The sequence below is a fragment of the Gastrolobium bilobum genome, unplaced genomic scaffold (genome assembly GCF_033153095.1).
Source record: "Gastrolobium bilobum isolate Gb01-03AN ecotype WA unplaced genomic scaffold, APGP_CSIRO_Gbil_v1 utg4226, whole genome shotgun sequence".
Classification (NCBI taxonomy): domain Eukaryota; kingdom Viridiplantae; phylum Streptophyta; class Magnoliopsida; order Fabales; family Fabaceae; genus Gastrolobium; species Gastrolobium bilobum.
The window spans coordinates 1-19,144 of NW_026896784.1; positions in this window are offsets into that span (position 1 = coordinate 1).

The window sequence follows — 19,144 nt, forward strand, 5'->3', positions numbered from 1 at the left end:
TAAAGGATAAAAAGTTGTATGCGAAGCCGTCAAAGTGTGAATTCTGGTTATCTGAGATACAGTTTCTGGGTCATGTTATTTTTGAGAGGGGTGTTGCTGTTGATCCAAATAAAATTGATGCTGTTATGTACTGGGAACGACAAAAAACTGTTACTGAAATCCGTAGTTTTCTGGGTCTTGCTGGATATTATCAGAGGTTTATTGAGGGGTTTTCTACAATGGTACTGCCGTTGACCCGATTGACACGAAAGGATACTCCTTTTGTGTGGACTCAGGAATGTGAGAGTTGTTTTCTGAGCCTTAAAGAGAAATTGACTACTGCTCATGTGTTGACCCTCCCCAATCCGGAAGGTGAGTTTGAATTATACTGTGATGCTTCCAAGAAAGGTTTGGGGTGTGTGTTGATGCAAGAAAGGAGAGTTGTTGCTTATGCTTCGAGGCAGTTGAGGCCTCACGAAGAGAATTATCCGACCCACGATCTGGAGCTTGCTGCCATAGTATTTGCCTTGAAGATTTGGAGGCATTTTCTGTATGGGATGAAATTTGCTGTGTTCAGCGATCACAAGAGTCTAAAGTATTTGTTTGATCAGAAAGAGCTGAACATGAGACAACGGAGGTGGGTTGAATTTTTAAAAGATTATGATTTTGAGTTGAAATACCATCCGGGTAAGGCTAATGTGGTAGCAGATGCATTGAGTAGGAAGTCTGTCAGTGTATCCCAGTTGATGTTGTGGGATAATGAATTAATTGAGCAATTCCATGACTTGAAACTGACAGATGTCTTTATTGGGAGTGTGGATGAATTTTGGACTACACGGGTTGCAGATGGGTTGCATGAGAGCTGTCGGGTGGAAAATAAATTATATGAGAAGATTAAAGAAACACAGGAACAGAACGACAGTGTCAAATATTTGAAAGGGAAGAGTGAAATATCTGTGAATGAGCAGGGATTGTTATTGTATCAGGGCAGAATTGTAGTGCCCAAGAAGTTAGCAGGAGAGGTAATGGTTGAGGCCCATAAGGGTCAGTTTGCTGTACACCCGGGTGCCACAAAAATGTATCAAGATCTGAAAATTAAGTTCTGGTGGCCTGGGATGAAGAAGGATGTGGCTGAATATGTGTCAAAGTGCTTGATTTGTCAGAAGGTTAAAATAGAACATCAGAAACCGGCAGGGTTACTTCAGCCGTTAGATATACCAGAGTGGAAATGGGAGAGCATCTCTATGGATTTTGTTGTTGGTTTGCCTCGGACTCAGGCTGGTCATGATTCGATTTGGGTTATAGTGGACAGACTTACGAAGTCTGCACATTTTCTTCTAGTGCGAGTGGACTTTTCTACTGAGAAATTGGCAAAGTTATATGTGAAAGAGATTGTAAGGCTCCACGGAATACCGGTTAGCATTGTGAGTGACCGGGATCCGAAGTTTACTTCTCGTTTTTGGGGAGCCTTGCAGCAGGCTTTTGGCACTCAGCTTCGGCTGAGCACTGCGTATCACCCGCAGACTGATGGTCAGACTGAGAGGACCATACAGACGCTCGAGGATATGTTGAGAGCTTGTACACTAGAGCAGGGCACTGCTTGGGACAGATATTTATCACTGGTAGAATTCTCTTATAATAACAGTTATCACTCCAGTCTGGGCATGGCACCGTATGAGGCATTGTATGGGCGTAGATGTCGTACTCCGACTTGTTGGACAGAGGTAGGCGATAAAGAGAGGTTTGGGCCGGATTTTGTGCAAGAAACTACAACACAGATTGAAATGATCAGAGAAAAACTTAAACAGGCACAGAATCAGCAGAAAAGTTACTATGATAATAGACACCGACCGCTTGAATTTGAAGAAGGTGATCATGTGTTTGTGCGGTTATCTCCAGTTACCGGTGTTGGACATGCATTGGGCGTGAGGAAGCTGAGTCCTCGCTTTATTGGGCCGTATCAGGTAATGAAAAGAGTAGGACCAGTGGCCTATCAGCTTGCCTTGCCCCCACAGTTGTCAAATCTGCACGCTGTTTTCCATGTATCGCAGCTACGGCGTTACATTCCGGATGAATCACATGTGGTGATACCGGACGACATTGAAATCAGAAAGAATTTGAAAGTTCCTATAGGTCCTAGTGAGGTCCTTGACCGCAGTGAAAAGAAGTTTAGAAGAAAAGTGATTCCAATGCTTAAAGTTCAATGGGAAGGATGTACACCTGAGGAGGCTACTTGGGAGCGGGAGGATGAGATTCTCCGGCTATATCCTGAGTTAGCAGACATGTATGATTTAATTTTGTGGACAAAATTCTAAAAAGTTGGGGTAAATATAACACCTCACAATTTTAAATTAAGTATTTAAGCCATTAAGAGTGTAATCAAGTGATGGATTAGTGAAAATCCTAAAGATTAGGCCAAAATACAAAGAAAGGGCAAAACGGTAATTAGCCAACACGCAACCCTAGGCAGATAAAATTGAGTAGAAGGTCTCATATGGTAAAAATAACCCTGGAAATGGATTCAGAACGAAAAATTGAGTGGATAGGCAAGTTTCAGAAAAATCAGTGAATAATGTTTTTCGCGGGTAAAAATACCGCGTTACGATTGCACCGTAAAACGTGCCAGTGGAATTTTGAGCTCTAGGTTTCAAATATGAGTTTCAAATGGTCTAATGAGTTAGGAAATATGATTGTTGATGAAATTTGAAGAAAGTAAGTCATTTTGGGGAAACGTGCCAACGGCGCGCGCAATAGCTTAAAACAGTGTTTTCTCCGAACGGATGGAGGACTCTGAATTCATCTGATCAAGCCTAATTAAAGTGGAATAGTTAATGTTAAAAATTAGAGTTTCTGAATAGGCTTTGAATTTACGGACGTTTAGTGAGAGTTTTGACGCGTTTTGAATCGCGTGAGGTGGCGTGGGACCCACCCCACTTGAAAGTCACTTAAGCCACCTCATCCTCTCCACTATTCATCATCTCCTCACTCCCTCTTCTCCCTAAAACCCGAGCCATCAGCCCCCTCCCCCCTCTCCATGCAAAAATTTTCTTCTTCCCTTTAATCACTCAAATCCTAACCAAATCCAACAAAGTTTAACTTGAAATTTGTTGGAAATTGTCTTCCAAAGCCATTGGTGGCCTTGTTGAGCCGTGAAAGTGAGAGGATTTTGAGATCCTCCCCCTCAAAGGCCGCGGCTCACATTGAAGGTTGGGTGTTCATGGAGTTTTCAAATGCTCCAATGGTGGAGTATACTTAGGAGGAGTCAATTGCCTTGCATTTGGGTGAGTTATTTCAACATTTCAATGGTTGATTTGTGATTTATGTGTATGAACCCTAAAAGAGGGATTTTGTGATGTGTTATGTTAGAGAGCTCAAATGGAAAATGTCTATTAGATGATAATGCCTTAGAATGGTGTATTAATGCTAGAAATGCAATAAAAATTTTAGGTGAAATGTGATGATTTTTAACTTAGAATAATTTGATGGTCATGACATGGAATTTTGGAAAAATGTGTTGTGATGTTGATAATGAGTTGTTGTATGATAAAATGATGATATAATGTGATTGGTTGAGTTGAGGAATAGTTGAAAATAGAAAGAAATCCTTTGGAATGCCTTAGGGTAAAACTCGAACCTTTGAGGAAAAATTGAGGAAATTGATGTGAAAAATGATTTGGATGATGATTTGTATAGTTATATGATGCTTAGATGGGTTGTGTTGTGATTGGCAAGTAATTGAATCAATGGGAAAAGTGAATTGTGTTTAGGGACCTAAATGAACCCAAAGTGAAATATTTCGCAAAACGATGCGTAAATGTCGTAAAACGGAAAAACGACGACTGAACTAGCCTCTAAACAACCTAAGGGAGTGTTATAAAATGAGAAAGAAAATTTAGAAAAATAAATCCCCAATTAACACCTATATGGCCGAATCTCCAAGGGAAAAGGGGGGGATTTTGCGGTTTTCGCGTTCTGATGTAATCCGACGCGAAAATGACGAACCGACACTTGAACTGGCCTATTGACAACCTTATTAGACGTAACAAAATGAGAAAGAAAATTTAGAAAAATAAATCTCAAAATTACACTTCATTGGCCGAACCATCAAGGGAGGATGGGGAGGATTTTTGTGATTTTGCGTTTTGTTGATATTTGATGCGTACTGATGGGTGTACGTAATTGTATAGGTTGCCGTACGTTGACTTGAATCCCGAAACGTGAATCTGGGAGTTACCCTTGGTCTTGGACCAAGTGGATTGAGGTATGTATTTAGTTCAATGCATGTATAATTGTAAATTAGCATGTATTGTTTGAATTATAAGAGATTGAGAATGTCCTCTGTGTAGGCATTCCCCTGTGTACCAAGTTGTGGGATAAGCTGCTGCGGAGCTAGTGAGGAAATTACTTAAGGTAACCTCTTGGTACTGGGGCTTGTTCCCCTTTTCTGTTCCACCTTGCCAGTTGATGGCAACGGTAGGAAGTGTGTGTGAATAGTATAGAACACATGAGCATGCATGCATTATTGCTATGGGTACTGCGGTACCGAGTCTCTGGCCAGTAGACAGTTTTATTAGCCTTCGGGCATTTTCGGACATTCGCTGGATAGGTCTCTAGGAGGGAGTTCCAGTTGACTGCGTGTCATGGTGTGTGATCCGGGTAGGAGCACACTAGGAATGTCTTTGGCATTTTGGTTGGTTTGGGCATTATGGTTGTGGTTTCTGTGAACACACCTTAGATGATACTCATAGGCTTATATATGCCCAGGGCGTACGTGGAATTGGGGTTACCATCCCGTATCGTCGTAGTTTGTTTCTTTATATTCCCCATTTCTCTAAATCCCCTGCTATTTCCCGTTTTCAAAGTGGTTGTTTTATTCTATTGATATGCATCGAAGTGAACCATTGGGTGGAGTTTTCTCCAGAACCTCTTGGTTACTGATATATATTCGTATATCTCACCCCGTCTCGGGGCATTTATTTCAGGAGGTAGCAGTGGAGCAGGAGCAGCGGGCAAGAGGCCCGTAGAGTGAGCATTGGAGTGCTTCATGTTTTGTTTTGTTGGCCGTGTGACCTAGGCTAGACTTAGGGCATGAACATCTCATATGTATGTTGTATGAGCTTCATTAGCATATCTGTTCATGTCATTTTGCCTAAGTCTAGTAGTTATGTATTTGGTTATGTTGTTATTTGAATTTCAGTTGTAATATTGGAAGAATGTAAGTTGAAGTTTAAGTTTCAAGTTGTAAATTGTAAAGTAATATTGTAATCATATTTGATGCATGACTATTTATGATGGAAGGGCCTTAGGCCTATTTTAGGGTATGATTACATGTATGATGAAAATATGCACGAAAAAGGTGGTGATTGCAACTACTTAAGGATGATTAATATGAACTATATGCCTAATGACTATAAACTGGATTGGGTTGTAAGTGTCCCAAGGCGTTGTTGGTCCTTGTGTGTGCCACCCATTGGATTATTACTGTATTATCATGTGATTATTAGGTACATTTGAGGTTTAAATGATTTTTACAAATTTGGGATTATTGGAAAAACAAAGGAAACTCTGACGAATTTTCTGTAGAATTGGCAGATTTTAGGCGAACTTCGGGAGAGAATATCTCTCTACATAGAGGTCCAATAGAGACGTTCCATACGCCATTTTGAAGGTTGAGATGTCTTCTATCTTGTGTCCAAATTTGAGGAAATTCTGGGTTGAGCTTAGGCCTGAAAAAAATAGAGAAACACGGACTGCTCATGTGCCCCTGCATCTGAGGCAGATTCTGGACCGGATTTGGGAAATTAATTCCTGTTTCGTTTCTCGGTCAAATTAAGTGTATGATATATCAAAATGAAGTTTGAGATGTCTAGTTTGTAGGATAAAAATTTGAGAGCAAATGGTTGAATGGATTGAGTGCAGTAATTCGAGCAAGGTGAGTGGTTTGGAGCTGTTTTTGGGGTTGTTTGGCTATTCGCTGATCCAACTTCAAACGGCGATAACCGGAGCAAATGAGCTCCGAATTGAGCGTACAATAGCTTTTAAAAAGGGAATTAAGTAAGACAAAGATCTAATCTGAGAAGAAAGTTTGGTTGCGAACGTTTTGGTCGCAGAAAAATTTAGAGTGAAACATGTCCGAATTGGTAAAAACGTAAAGTTTGGAAATTGGCTAAGTGAGTTTATGGGAACTCCTTAGTAACTTACAATAAGTAAGGTGAGTTATAAAAATAGTTTAAATAAGTCTTCCGCATGATTTTACAGTTACGGTCACAACTTTTAATTATTACGCCTTTTTATGTTTTAAATGTTCGCGTAATAATCGTAAAAAGTTTATTCGCATTTTTATAAATGAACTGCTGTGATTGTAATTGCGTTTAATATCATAATTAATGTTGACAATACCGGTGTACAACGGGCTATTACACCAGATAGGGGTGTTCATCAACCGATCCAAACCGATTCAAACCGCGAAAACCGAACCGAAAAACCGATAACCGAATAAACCGAAAACCGAAAAAAAACCGCAAATTTTAATTGGATTGGATCGATTTTTGGATGGGTTGATGAAAACCGATCCAATCCAAACCGATCCAATATATTAATTATCCTCTACCTACTTGTCCTTTCCCCAATCATAGGCCAAAAATTTCTAAACTCAAAACTCATTAACTCATAAACTAAACCCAAGAAAAAACTTAGTCACGTTTCATCAACTATAGTAATGTTTACTGATATTTTTGTATTTCTAATTTTTTTTTTTACAAAGCCAATATATATGAAAGATGTTATTTGCACAATAATCATGAGACTAATTTTAAGATATTCAAAAAACCGAAAACCGATCCAATCCAAACCGAAAAAAATTGGATTGGATCGGATCGGATTTGAAAAAAAATCTAAACCGAATGGATGATTACATGATCAAACCGAAGGGATTGGATCGGATGAGTTTTACTTCCAAAACCGATCCAATCCAGACCGCGAACACCCCTAACACCAGACCTCGGTCGAGTCGATGGTTGGGCCAGATTTTTAAACACTGCATTAAATAGCTAACTCTAGCAACGTCCTTCACTTGATTTTACATTTCTTCTTTGGACGGACGGTTTGACTATACAAAACTTGTCAACCCTTTGTTTTTTAGTACATATATATATATGTATATTTTTATATATATATATATATGTGTGTGTGTATATATATATATATATATATATAAATATATATATATATATATATATATATATGGGAAGAGATATATTTACACACAAAGTTTACAAACTCTTATAAACTATATTATGTACTATTGTTAGTACTTTCCTGACATTTCGGCACACAATGTACTACCCATAATGTTAGGAAAGTACTACCTGTAGTACATAATATAGTTTATAAGAGTTTGTAAACTTTTTATGTGTAAATATATATATATATATTACAATTCAAAGTTTGAAACCAATGTCAAATGATCCTTATACATGGGACAATATACTTTAACATAATACGATCATTTGACAATGGTGTCAAACTTTGAAATTTGAAAACAAATCCCAACCGTTGATTTCTGTCAATCAACAGTTATCATATATTGAAAATTAATGATTATTTAATAAGTGTAATTCCCATTAAATGATAATCGGCGGAAATCAACGATTAAAGTTTGGTGTCAAATTTAAAAGTTTGACACTGGTGTCAAAGGATCCTATCCCTATATATATATACTATGATGTACGGACACGGACACGGGACACGAGACACGACACAGCACGCTGACACGTTAATTCTAAAAAATGTCATAATTCGATACGTTGGGACACGTTTTGATATTAAATAAAAATTTAATATATGTAATATAATTTATATTTAATACATATAAGAGTCCATAATAAGTCATATAACCAATCAAATATTTAAATTTCATAACATAAATATAAATATAAATAATTTTTCGTACTTTGTTAATTTTTCATGTCAAATTTTATAACAGAAAAAAATTAATTTATAAATTATTTCTTTTATATTTAGTTAACAAAATAAAATTAAGATTAAAAAAAAATCGTGTCCGAGCGTTGACCGCGTGTCGGAAAAAGTTGATTGCGTGTCCGAAAAACGTGTCAGAACGTGTCGAAGAGTTAATCCTGTGTCTTCAAATGTTGACCGCGTGTCGAACGCGTGTCCGAGCGTGTCGAAGCGTGTCTGTGTCAGACACGTTCCGACTCGCAAATATTCCGATTTGGAGCGTGTCCGTGCTTTCCAGTATATATATATATATATATGTGTGTCTGTGTGTGTGATTCCTATCCCTATATATATATATATATATATATATATATATATATATATATATATCAAGATCATTTTACACCGGTGCAAGACTTATTAGTCTTACACCACATCTCAACCGTTGATTTCAGTGTATCCAACGGTTATAATTTAGAAAGTCATGCGAATTAATTAATATTAATTAATCATTAATATACTACAAATACGAACCAATTATTTCCGTCCATCAACGGTACCGGTTGAGATGTGGTGTAAGACTTGTTAGTCTTACACTGGTGTTAAAAGAACCTATATATATATATATATATATATATATATATATATATATATATATATATATATATAGGGTAAGATCCTTTATCAAGCAGTTTGAGATATATTTATCTCCAGTCACTCTAAAACTACGTCGTTATGTTTATTCATTTCCTTATATTAATTGATTCACTTTAAATGGTTATGATTCTCTTTTTCTCTCTTTTTCTTTATCACAATTGATTCTTCTTTGTACGGTTATGATTTATTAACTAATGATAAAGTTAAATCAAGAAGTTTGAGAAACGATAAGCCACACACACACACACACACACACACACACACACACACACACACACATATATATATATTGCATCTAACGACTCAAATATCTATATCTAATGGTTCTTATTGGGAATTAATAATTAATTAATAAGTTTGATTCCCAATAAATGATAACCGTTGATTAGAGGAAATCAACGGTTAGGATTTGGTATCAAATTTTAAAATTTGAAACTGGTGTCAAATGATTCTATCCATATATATATTTGCTACAATTATTTCCTTCGTTTTTTCTAGCTAATACTAGTCCAATTTTTTTTAATTCAATACTAAATATATCAAGACATTTTCAATTGTGGGCCCCACCCTTTTAATAATTTTGTTTGTTAAGTCTGTGACAGGAGAAAACACTTCTCAGAATTGTTTTCTGCTTTCATAAATTAGCAAACCAATCTATTAAATATCTAAAAGATATATTTGAATTTAGAGATTTTACAATTACAATCATTACCATCTTTCTTATTAAAAATATAATAGTGGTAAGGTGTTATCGTATAGTCAAGGAATATGAATATAAATAAAGCTTTGCATTTAATGTTTGACTTGCAAATATAATTAACAGAGTCAAGATCTTGTCAAATAGTCAAGGAAATTGACTAGGAATGAATTAAGCCTTGCTTTTAATGTTTGGCCACAGCTTCATTTCTTTATTTTTTTAAGGGATATATTTTTCTTATGTTGTAGGAAAAAAATTACCTCATGTTGTAGAAATGAAAGTATAAGTGGGACCCACAGATAAGAGGAGAGAGAAAAAAGAGTGGTGGGACCCAACCTCTTTTTGTGTGTGTAGAAAAATTGTTTATCTCATGTAAAATGAGATAAACATAACCCTTTTTTTAATCATAAAATAAAGATTAAGTATAATTTTTAGAACTCCACCGCACATGATTAAACCTCATGATGAACCAATTTGACAAAGATTCCATCTATGAAGCACCAACACTTTAAAATTTTTGACGTGTCGTGTCCGATACTTCCCGATACTCACTAACACTCCGACACTTCCTGGTACTCTAATACTCGTTGCAAAGACTCAAAAAAGATTCAAAGATTACGTTGCGTTGTATTTTGAGTTTCAATTATTAGATTCGTTGGATTACGATTACGGTTACTATTTTATTGAGTTTAACATAAACATTTGGGATATCTTATGTTTCTTTGCAAAATTGATGGGTATTATAAGTTTAGCTTTATTTTTTTTTAAATTATTGAATATTAAATATAATATACTATATAAATTAAAAATATTATATAATATACACTATATAAATTAAAAATATTATATAATATCAAAATGTGTCCTAACATGTCGAAATTTAACATTTTTTAGAATTAACGTGTTAGAGTGTCGTGTCGTGTCGTATCTCGTGTCCCGTGTCGGTCTCGGTGCAACATAAGATTCCACATATGCTATTTGACCAAAATTATACGAGATAAGAGACATTGTAGAAATCATTAGCGTTGACCTTGTATGTAGAAGACAACATTCAAACGTGCTCACAAGAAAATGAAGGAAAATCAATACACATTAATAAGTTACCATAAAAGGAAAGAGAACTTGGCTATAAATTAAGCCATGGTTCTAATGGTTAATAACAACTTCAAATTAGATAGAAAATTACATACATACTCAAAGCAAGACGAGAAGAAAATGAGGGCTCTTTTTGTGTCGGTGACAATTTTAGGCTTGATAGTAACAACATTCGGGACAAGCCAAACTAATGACATCACATGCTCTGAGGCTATACCGTATTTGAGACCATGTCAGCCATATTTGGTTTGTCCTGTCCCTGGACAACCAGATTGTTCTGGCCCTGGACAACCATCTATTAGTTGTTGTTCAGGAGCAGCAACAATATCTCAAAGGGCCAGTACCACTCAAATTCGTAGAAACTTGTGCGAGTGTTTCAAAAAAGCTGGCCCCCAAATTGGTGTTAATCCTGATAGAGCCAAAAAACTTCCTCAATTGTGTAACATCAGCCTTTCATTTCCTATTGACCCTAATATGGATTGCAACTCGTAAATCTCTTTTACCTTACCTTTCTCTATTCATCCCATGCACACACACATGTAATTATAATTATATAATTTTTTTTAACTATGCAATGTTTTTGTACAGGATTTCATGATACTTTTATAAGGAGGATCGTGAAAAAGCTCGAACAACTGTCGGCAAAATAGCACAAATAAGCATATGCGATGAATAAAACCATATAAGAATTGTTTCATGCTAAATATGTATGTTTTAACAAATTTTGATGTGGAACAAAGAATCATATATTTAATTATCCATTTTTTAGTTTCGCAATTTATTAATTTGTTGTCTTGGGAATAAAAGCAAACTAGAACAATACAACTAGAGAGGTTGAACAATACATAGCTATAATATATGCATAATAAAATATATGAACTTAAACAACTCAACAAGCAAAATTTGATTCAAATATGTATAGACTTATCGTTTTGTTTTTTGAAGTTAAACTTTGACTATATTCAAATACGGTAACAAAAGTTATAATCTCATTTATGAAAATGTGTTGTATATGACAACATCTTGTAAATACAAATAGACATGATCAGTTGTTAATATATTACAAATCAGAAAACAAAATGCGTGAGCTATTCCAAAACAGTTTGACCTATTACAAATAAGAAAATTGAACTAGGTGCTTCAAATTCCTATTCTAAAGGAATTTGAATATTAATGGAATAATCATAAAACAACTATAAAATAAGGGATAGGATATTGTGACAACCAATGTTACTACCATATCTTAACCGTTGATTTTCGCCAATCAACGGTTATCATTTTTCAAATCAAACTCATTAATTAATTATTAATTCGCAATAAATTATAACCGTTGATTGGCGGAAATCAACGGTTAAAATGTGGTAGTAACATTGGTAGTAATATTATTTGGTTGTCACAATATCCTATCCCATAAAATAATAATATATCTGTAACATATCTATGATTTTCTCTAACACTCCCCCTACTATTGGAGTACAGAGACACAAAATTTCCAACTTGGGAAGGAATGCAAGAAAAGATGCCCGGCCTGCCTAATGCCTTTGTGAAAATATTAATAAGTAATGCAAATAGTTAGAGCCGGCAAAACGGGCTCGACTCGGCGGGCCAACCCGCCTCGCCCCATTTTGCAACCTACTTTCAAAAGCGGGTCAGGCTCATTTTTTGGCGGGGAAGGGCGGGTCAGTGTAAAACAGGTAATGGTCGGCAGGCCAACCCGCCCCTCTAGCCAAACAGTGTGGGGTCGACCGAGACTTTTAGCCCACTTTCAAAAGCGGGGCGAGTGAGCTGACTCATTTTTTGGTGGGTTGATGGCGTGGCGTGGCGGGGCAGGGTGGGTTGTAACGCCCCAATTTAATAATCAGATTGTAAAGGAATAAAAGATGCATTGACCTTGATTACAATAGTGTAAGACTTACTAAATTTTTTGCAATTTATCAATGTAATTTCATGATACAACTTTCCCTTTTAATTTATTCCTACACTTTGCTATATCTATATTATATGCCTTGTTTCAATGTACTGTACAGTCCCATACCTGTATAGAATTTCAAATTAAATTCCATGTTGATCATAATCAATGACCAATGACTATATAGATATGATAATTTATAACATTCCGTATAGAGTCTAGCGGACAACATAACGGCTATAAACTGGACAACTAGGGATTATATCCCACTATTTAACCTTGTACCTTATAACAAACAATTTCATATCCAATGTACATAAACTGAAATATGGCTTTGTGTCATTCAGATTACGTCTACCATGTACAAAACCAAAACACAGAGATCATGTCTCTATAATATACAAATACACATAGGAAAATACATGCCTCCCAAGGTATATATATTGGAACTTAGGCCATCATAGGATCATTATGCATTTCTCCATCAAGGATATATACTGGCAATCAGGCCATTATGTATAATCCATTTAATCTTTACGGATATCCACTGTCATTTAAGTTTATCCAATGGCATGTAAGCTTATACAATGGCATATAAGCTTATTCAATGGCATGTAAGCCCATTATATTCATATGCATAATATTCAATGGGTACTTCCAAGAGTAACCTTTAAATATAACCCTACTCTTTGGTGAACACTACCTGACAATCCACACAGGGTATTACCCCAGGGGAAGTCCCATCCCCACTACCAGGGAACCATATCCATGTGTATATATAATATATCCTATCATAATATATTTTTCATAATTCATTAGTAGTGTATATATCACTTGGTCATAATTTCTTATACAATTTTCATTACTATTTTATGTAAGATTATATCATTCGAATATCCTATCCATTTTATCTATGGCAAGTCTGCCAATTTGAATCGACATCTATTAATTACAATGGTGCCTTCGTTGTACATTTACCTTATGTCATCCATTACAATTCTCTCAATTTCTCTCTTGTACACATAATACATAATTGATTCATCTCACCTATGTCTAATCAATACTACCTCATTATGGATTTAAATTCCATATTCCAATATATCTCAATTAACATATCACTAACATAATCATTCCAAGTGATCACATCCCTCAGGATCAGATACCAAAGGTTTAATTAATTTCTATACATTTCAATTTATTCAAGTGTATGCCCTCCATAAAGGGCTTATAACTTTCTAATTTAACATCAAGATATACAAGCTTACATCTAAGCATACTTGTTCATATTTTTCAATAATTCACCAGGTTCCAAGTCACTCACAGTGTCGAAGTCAAACCACTAAGTCCACTTGTACATAATTGTTTTAACTAACTCCACACATATAGGGAAGGTTTACCAACACTATCTTCATGATATTAACCCGTCTCAATTATCTTTACTAACCATAATACCACAAAATTCCCTATGACAGCATTCTACATACAAAGGTTAGACAAAATCCCCCAATTTTGTTTTCATTAAGTCCTCAAATATGTATATTTTACTTACAACTATATCTGTCTATGGAGCAGTCAATACTGCATCCACAGAATCAGGATAAGAACTTGCATTAGGTGCTCCAGGTTTTCCACATAGCCTTCTTATGAAGACCACACATGTAACACAAAGGAATGTGTTGATCAGACCCACACTAAGGAATCACATATGCAATAATCAATAAGATTCTACATACAATTATATCAAACAATCTACAGAGTTCCCTAGCAAATTACTCTGATACCATAAAATGTAACACCCCGTTACCGGATCGGTGGTTAACATAGATTATGATATTAAGCGCAGTTAGTTAAAAAATACGGGAATTTTTTTCTTTTTATAATGTATGCGATTTAAAACGATCGTATTGCGCAATAATACAAAACTGTGATTGCAAATGAAAACTAAATGCGGAAGTAATATTTCAAATGCCTAATTATCATATAACACTTATTTTGAGTTACTAAGAGGTTCTCATAAACCAACAAAGCATAACACCCATTTTTCCAACTTTACTAAAACAAAGTATGCTTCAATTTTTCCAAAACTGGGTATAATTCCCTCATCAATATATTCCCATATTTTACTATCTTAAACTAGACTCTTTCACCTTTTCAACTACGTATTACACGTCTCAATTGGAGTTCTCTAGCATCAGTTATAGTCATTTGAAGCCAGATAATCAAAACTGCCAACTGACCTCAAACAAAACACTTTACATCCCTCATTGTTTCTGTGATTCTCAATGATTTACAACTCCAATTGCTCTCAAATTTATATTAAGAGTAGTAGTCACCTAGACCTTAAATTTGATATATGATATGCTTAATTTGAGTAAGAAATGAGGGAGATATCAATTTTAGAAAACACAACTCGAGACAAGCATCTCACAAACCTACTTTGGGCAGTCTCCACTCATTTCAACCTACAGGGCGCTACATAACTTAAAATGACACCAAATTTTAGGATACTATATCTGACATCCTACGCTTTAAAACGAGGTATGTTATGACTCATTTGGAGATTTATGGAAGCAGATATGATCTCCCAAAGTTATACATAAAACTGATCATTTTCTTGAAATTTCGACGACATCTCCTTTGTTTTATTAACTAATTCCGGTTACTCCAAGTGTGTTCTAAACTTCAAATGGTACCTAATTAACCAAGGGTGGCACACAAGGGTCACTACCTTGGTGCTCTTACAACCCACAATAACATTTACTCAATTCTTTGTTTATTTCTCAAGTATCATCCACCACTTAATCGGTATACAATTTGTTAAGCTTTTGAATCACATAATCTCTTTTACATGCATTTCTCATTATTGAATAACATTATTACCTCAAATAGGCCTATTGCCCTTCCATAACATATATTCATAATTGATTACACAAGATCCTCAGTACATCAATTACATTTAAATCCACTAACAAATATAACTATTACACCATGATGCCAAAATAATCATAAATACATTATCACTAAACTTAGCCCTAAAATGCTACATGACAAACACTAGGCATGGTACATATCACTCATGCAAGGCTACATGTTCATGCACTAAGTCTAGTATACCATATGAAATCTCAAAATACAAAAGATGCAAAATGCATTATGCACTCCAATGGCTCTACTCCAATCACTCTATAGGCCTCTTGCCCAATACTCCTGCGGCACCACTAGATGAACCTGAGATTTAGCCCCATAATGCAGGGTGAGATATACGAATATATCTTAGTAACCGAAATATTCTAGAGAATCACTTCGCCCAATGGCTCACTCAGATGTACCGAGCAATAATACAGATATAAATGGAACATGCAAAATAATACGACAATATGGCCTATGACATATGGAAATCTCAATCGGATCCACATCCAATAATATATCCCTAGGATATAATTCAAGGCACCCACAACTATAACTCCCGAGACATTTCTAGAATGCTCCTCAATGGATAATGACTCTATGGCATCCGGCCAACTGGAACTCTCTACGGAGGCCTCTCCAGTGGAAGTCCCCTACGGCAAATACGACAATAATCTACTGGCCAGAGATACAGGTATAAACACATACATACCAAACAATATCTACAATGCATGATCATGTTATAGCACATATTATTACATTCAACAACTTCCAACCACTACCTCACTGGGCATGGTGGAGCACACACGAAGATTAATCTCAGTACCAAGGGATTACTTGTTAGAAGCTCCCAAGCTATGTAGCTTCAATCACAAGTTACTTCATAATTTTTTCGTTGAACAAGAAATACCAAAATCCTTATGGTCAAGGACCAAAGGCAATCCAAAAAGCTCCAAGCGTCAGTCTTGGGAGGCAACTTACAATGATCACACACACATGATCATCAATCACTTGTCCAATCACAAGCAATAACACAATACAATAACTTCCTCTCCACTCCTTATGCTTCGGCCATCAAGTCCCAAAAGCCCATATTTTGTTGTTAATTTTATTCATATATTCTTATCGTTCCCTTAGCCACATATATAACACCTCATAGTTTTAAAATACTTAATTACAGTTAAAATATGGATTAAAGGGTAAGATTAGTGAAACCAAAATACGTAAAAAGGGTAAAATGGTAAATTGCTAAACATGTAACCCTAGGCAATGAAATGTTCGTAGGAGGTCTCAAATGGGAAAACTAATCCTGGAAATGGATTCAGAACGAAAAATTGAGTGGTTAGGCAAGTTTCTGGAAATTTGATGAATAGTGTTTTTACCGGGTAAAAATACAGCGGTACAATTGCATCGAAAAGTGTGCCAAATGAATTTTGAGCTCTAGGCTTGGGAATAAGTTGTAAATGGTACGTAGGACTAAGAATTTTGATTACTGGTGAAAATTGATTAAAATTATAGTTTTTGGGGAAGCGTGCCCACAGTGCACATAACAGCTTAAAACTGTGATTTTACCGAATAACCAGAAAACTCTGGATTCATCTGCTCAAGGGAAATTAAAGGACTTTGGTGAATGTTAAAATTTGAAGTTTCTAAATAGTCTAGGAATTAATTGGAGTTTAGTGGTTTAAGCGGGAGATTCGAAATAATTTGAATTGCACTAGGTGGCATGTGGGAGTGGGAAGTGTAATGTTTTGTGTTTTGAGTTGATGCACCATTGAATCGATGATGCTATGTGTGATCGTTGTAGGTTGCCTCCCACAGACATGATCCTTGAGGATTGAGCTTGGTGGATTGCCTTTGGTCCTTGACCAAAAGGATTCTGGTAAGTATTTATGTCACAATTGCATGAATACTTGAATGACCAAGTGAGTGGTCTTTATGTGATACTAATGAATATGAGAATGACCTTGTGTAGGCATTTTTGAGTGGACTAAGTTACGATGTAACTTTCTTTGGAGCTACCTAGCTTGGGAGCTTCAAGAAGGTAATCTCTTGGTATTGGGGTTAATCCCCGTGTGTGCTCCACCATGCCCATTGGGGTAGTGGTTGGAGGTTGTATGTCAATGATGTGATTATAACATGCTCATGCATATGTATATATATTGGGTACATAGGATGTACCGTATCTCTGGCTAGTAGATAGATTGCCTTATGGCGTTACGGACTTCCACTGGATAGGTTTCCGTAAGGGAGTTCCAATTGGCCTGGGGCTATAGAGCTGTTATCCGTTGAGGAGCACTCTAGGAATGTTTCGGGTGTATTGGATGGAGGGTGCATCGAATGATGTTTCAGGAACACATTCTTGGGTGAGAGCCCATAGGCTATATGCCGAGGCCAATAGGCCGGATGTTCCGTGGTTTTGGCTATGATCGTTCCAGCTTCATCGTATGTTTTATTTGTATACATCCCTACTTCTCTAAATCCCTTGCTATATCCCTTGCTATTATGATTCATTGTTGTACATTACATCTGAGTGAGCCATTGGACGGAGTGATCTCTAGAATCTTTGGATTGCTGAGATATATTTGTATATCTCACCCTGCGTTATGGGGCTTTATTTTAGGTGGTTGTAACGGGGCAGGAGCTACGGGTAAGAGGCCCACTGGATGAGCTTATGGAGTTAGAGAACATTTTGTATTTTGAGGCTACACTTGGCATAGACTAGACTTAGAGCATGAACATTGTATATTGCATTAGGTCATATTTGTTCATGCTACATTTTATGATTTTGGCTAAGTCTAGTTGATTATGTATTTTGTTGTATTTTGAGGTATTTCATTGTAGTTATATTTACCATTTGGAGAATTGTAATTTGATAATTATGGACCTTGTGTAATATTGTAAAGCATGTATGTGACGAAAGGGCAATAGGCCTATTTTAGGTTATGATTTATATGTCTATTGTAAGAATGCATGCAATTGGATAATGTGATTGTAATAAGTTTAAGTTTTGATAAAGTTAAGTAATGGATTGTAAATTGATGGGAATATTGTAAATTGTTATGGGTTGTAAGAGAACCAAAGCATTGTTGGTTCTTGTGTGCCACCCTTGTCTATTAGGTACCCTTGAGGCTTAAAAACACACTTTTAATAAAGTGGGATAGGTTGAATAAACAAAGGAGATCCGTCAAAATTTATACTAAAATGACAATTTTTAGGCTGAATTTGGGAGAGCATATCTCTCTCCACAGAGGTCCAATGGTGACCTGAAATACATCATTTTGAAGTTTGAGATGTCAGATATGTTGTGTCAAAATTTGGTAGTATTTGAAGCTGTGTAGCGACCTTTAAACGCGTTTGAGTGGAGACTGCCCAAAGGGCCCTGCACAGTGGGCTGTTCGGGTTTCAGTTTTGTAAAAATTGTTTCTCCCTCAATTATTATTCAAATTAGGCTCATGATATGTCAAATTAAAGCTTAAGGTGTCTAGTTTAGTGTATAACAAATTGAGAGAAATTAGTTCAGTGGTTTGTCCAGAATCGTAGAAATGGTGAGGTATGTTTGGTGCCCTATTTTGGGTTGGCTGACAGCTTTGCTTGTCCAACTTTAAACGGTGATAACCGGAGCAAATGAGAACTTTATAACGCGTGTGATACCTTGTTGGAAAGGTAATTGAGTCTAAAAAAACATACTAAAATATGAGAGGTTCGTAGCATGGATATTTCGTGCAGTGTGCAAAAGACTGAACCATGTTTGGTTGTAGAAAAACCATAAAAGTGAGATTTATGCTATGCGGGTTGATGGGAAACCCTAGGCTTTGTTTGAGAGTTGGTTTTAGGAGGGGAAGGAAAGGAAAATGAGGGTTTTAGTAAGCCCTTTTCTTGTTTGTGAGTTTAAAAAAATGAGGAGAAAAAATAGGAAATTTTTACTAAACCCTCATTCTTCT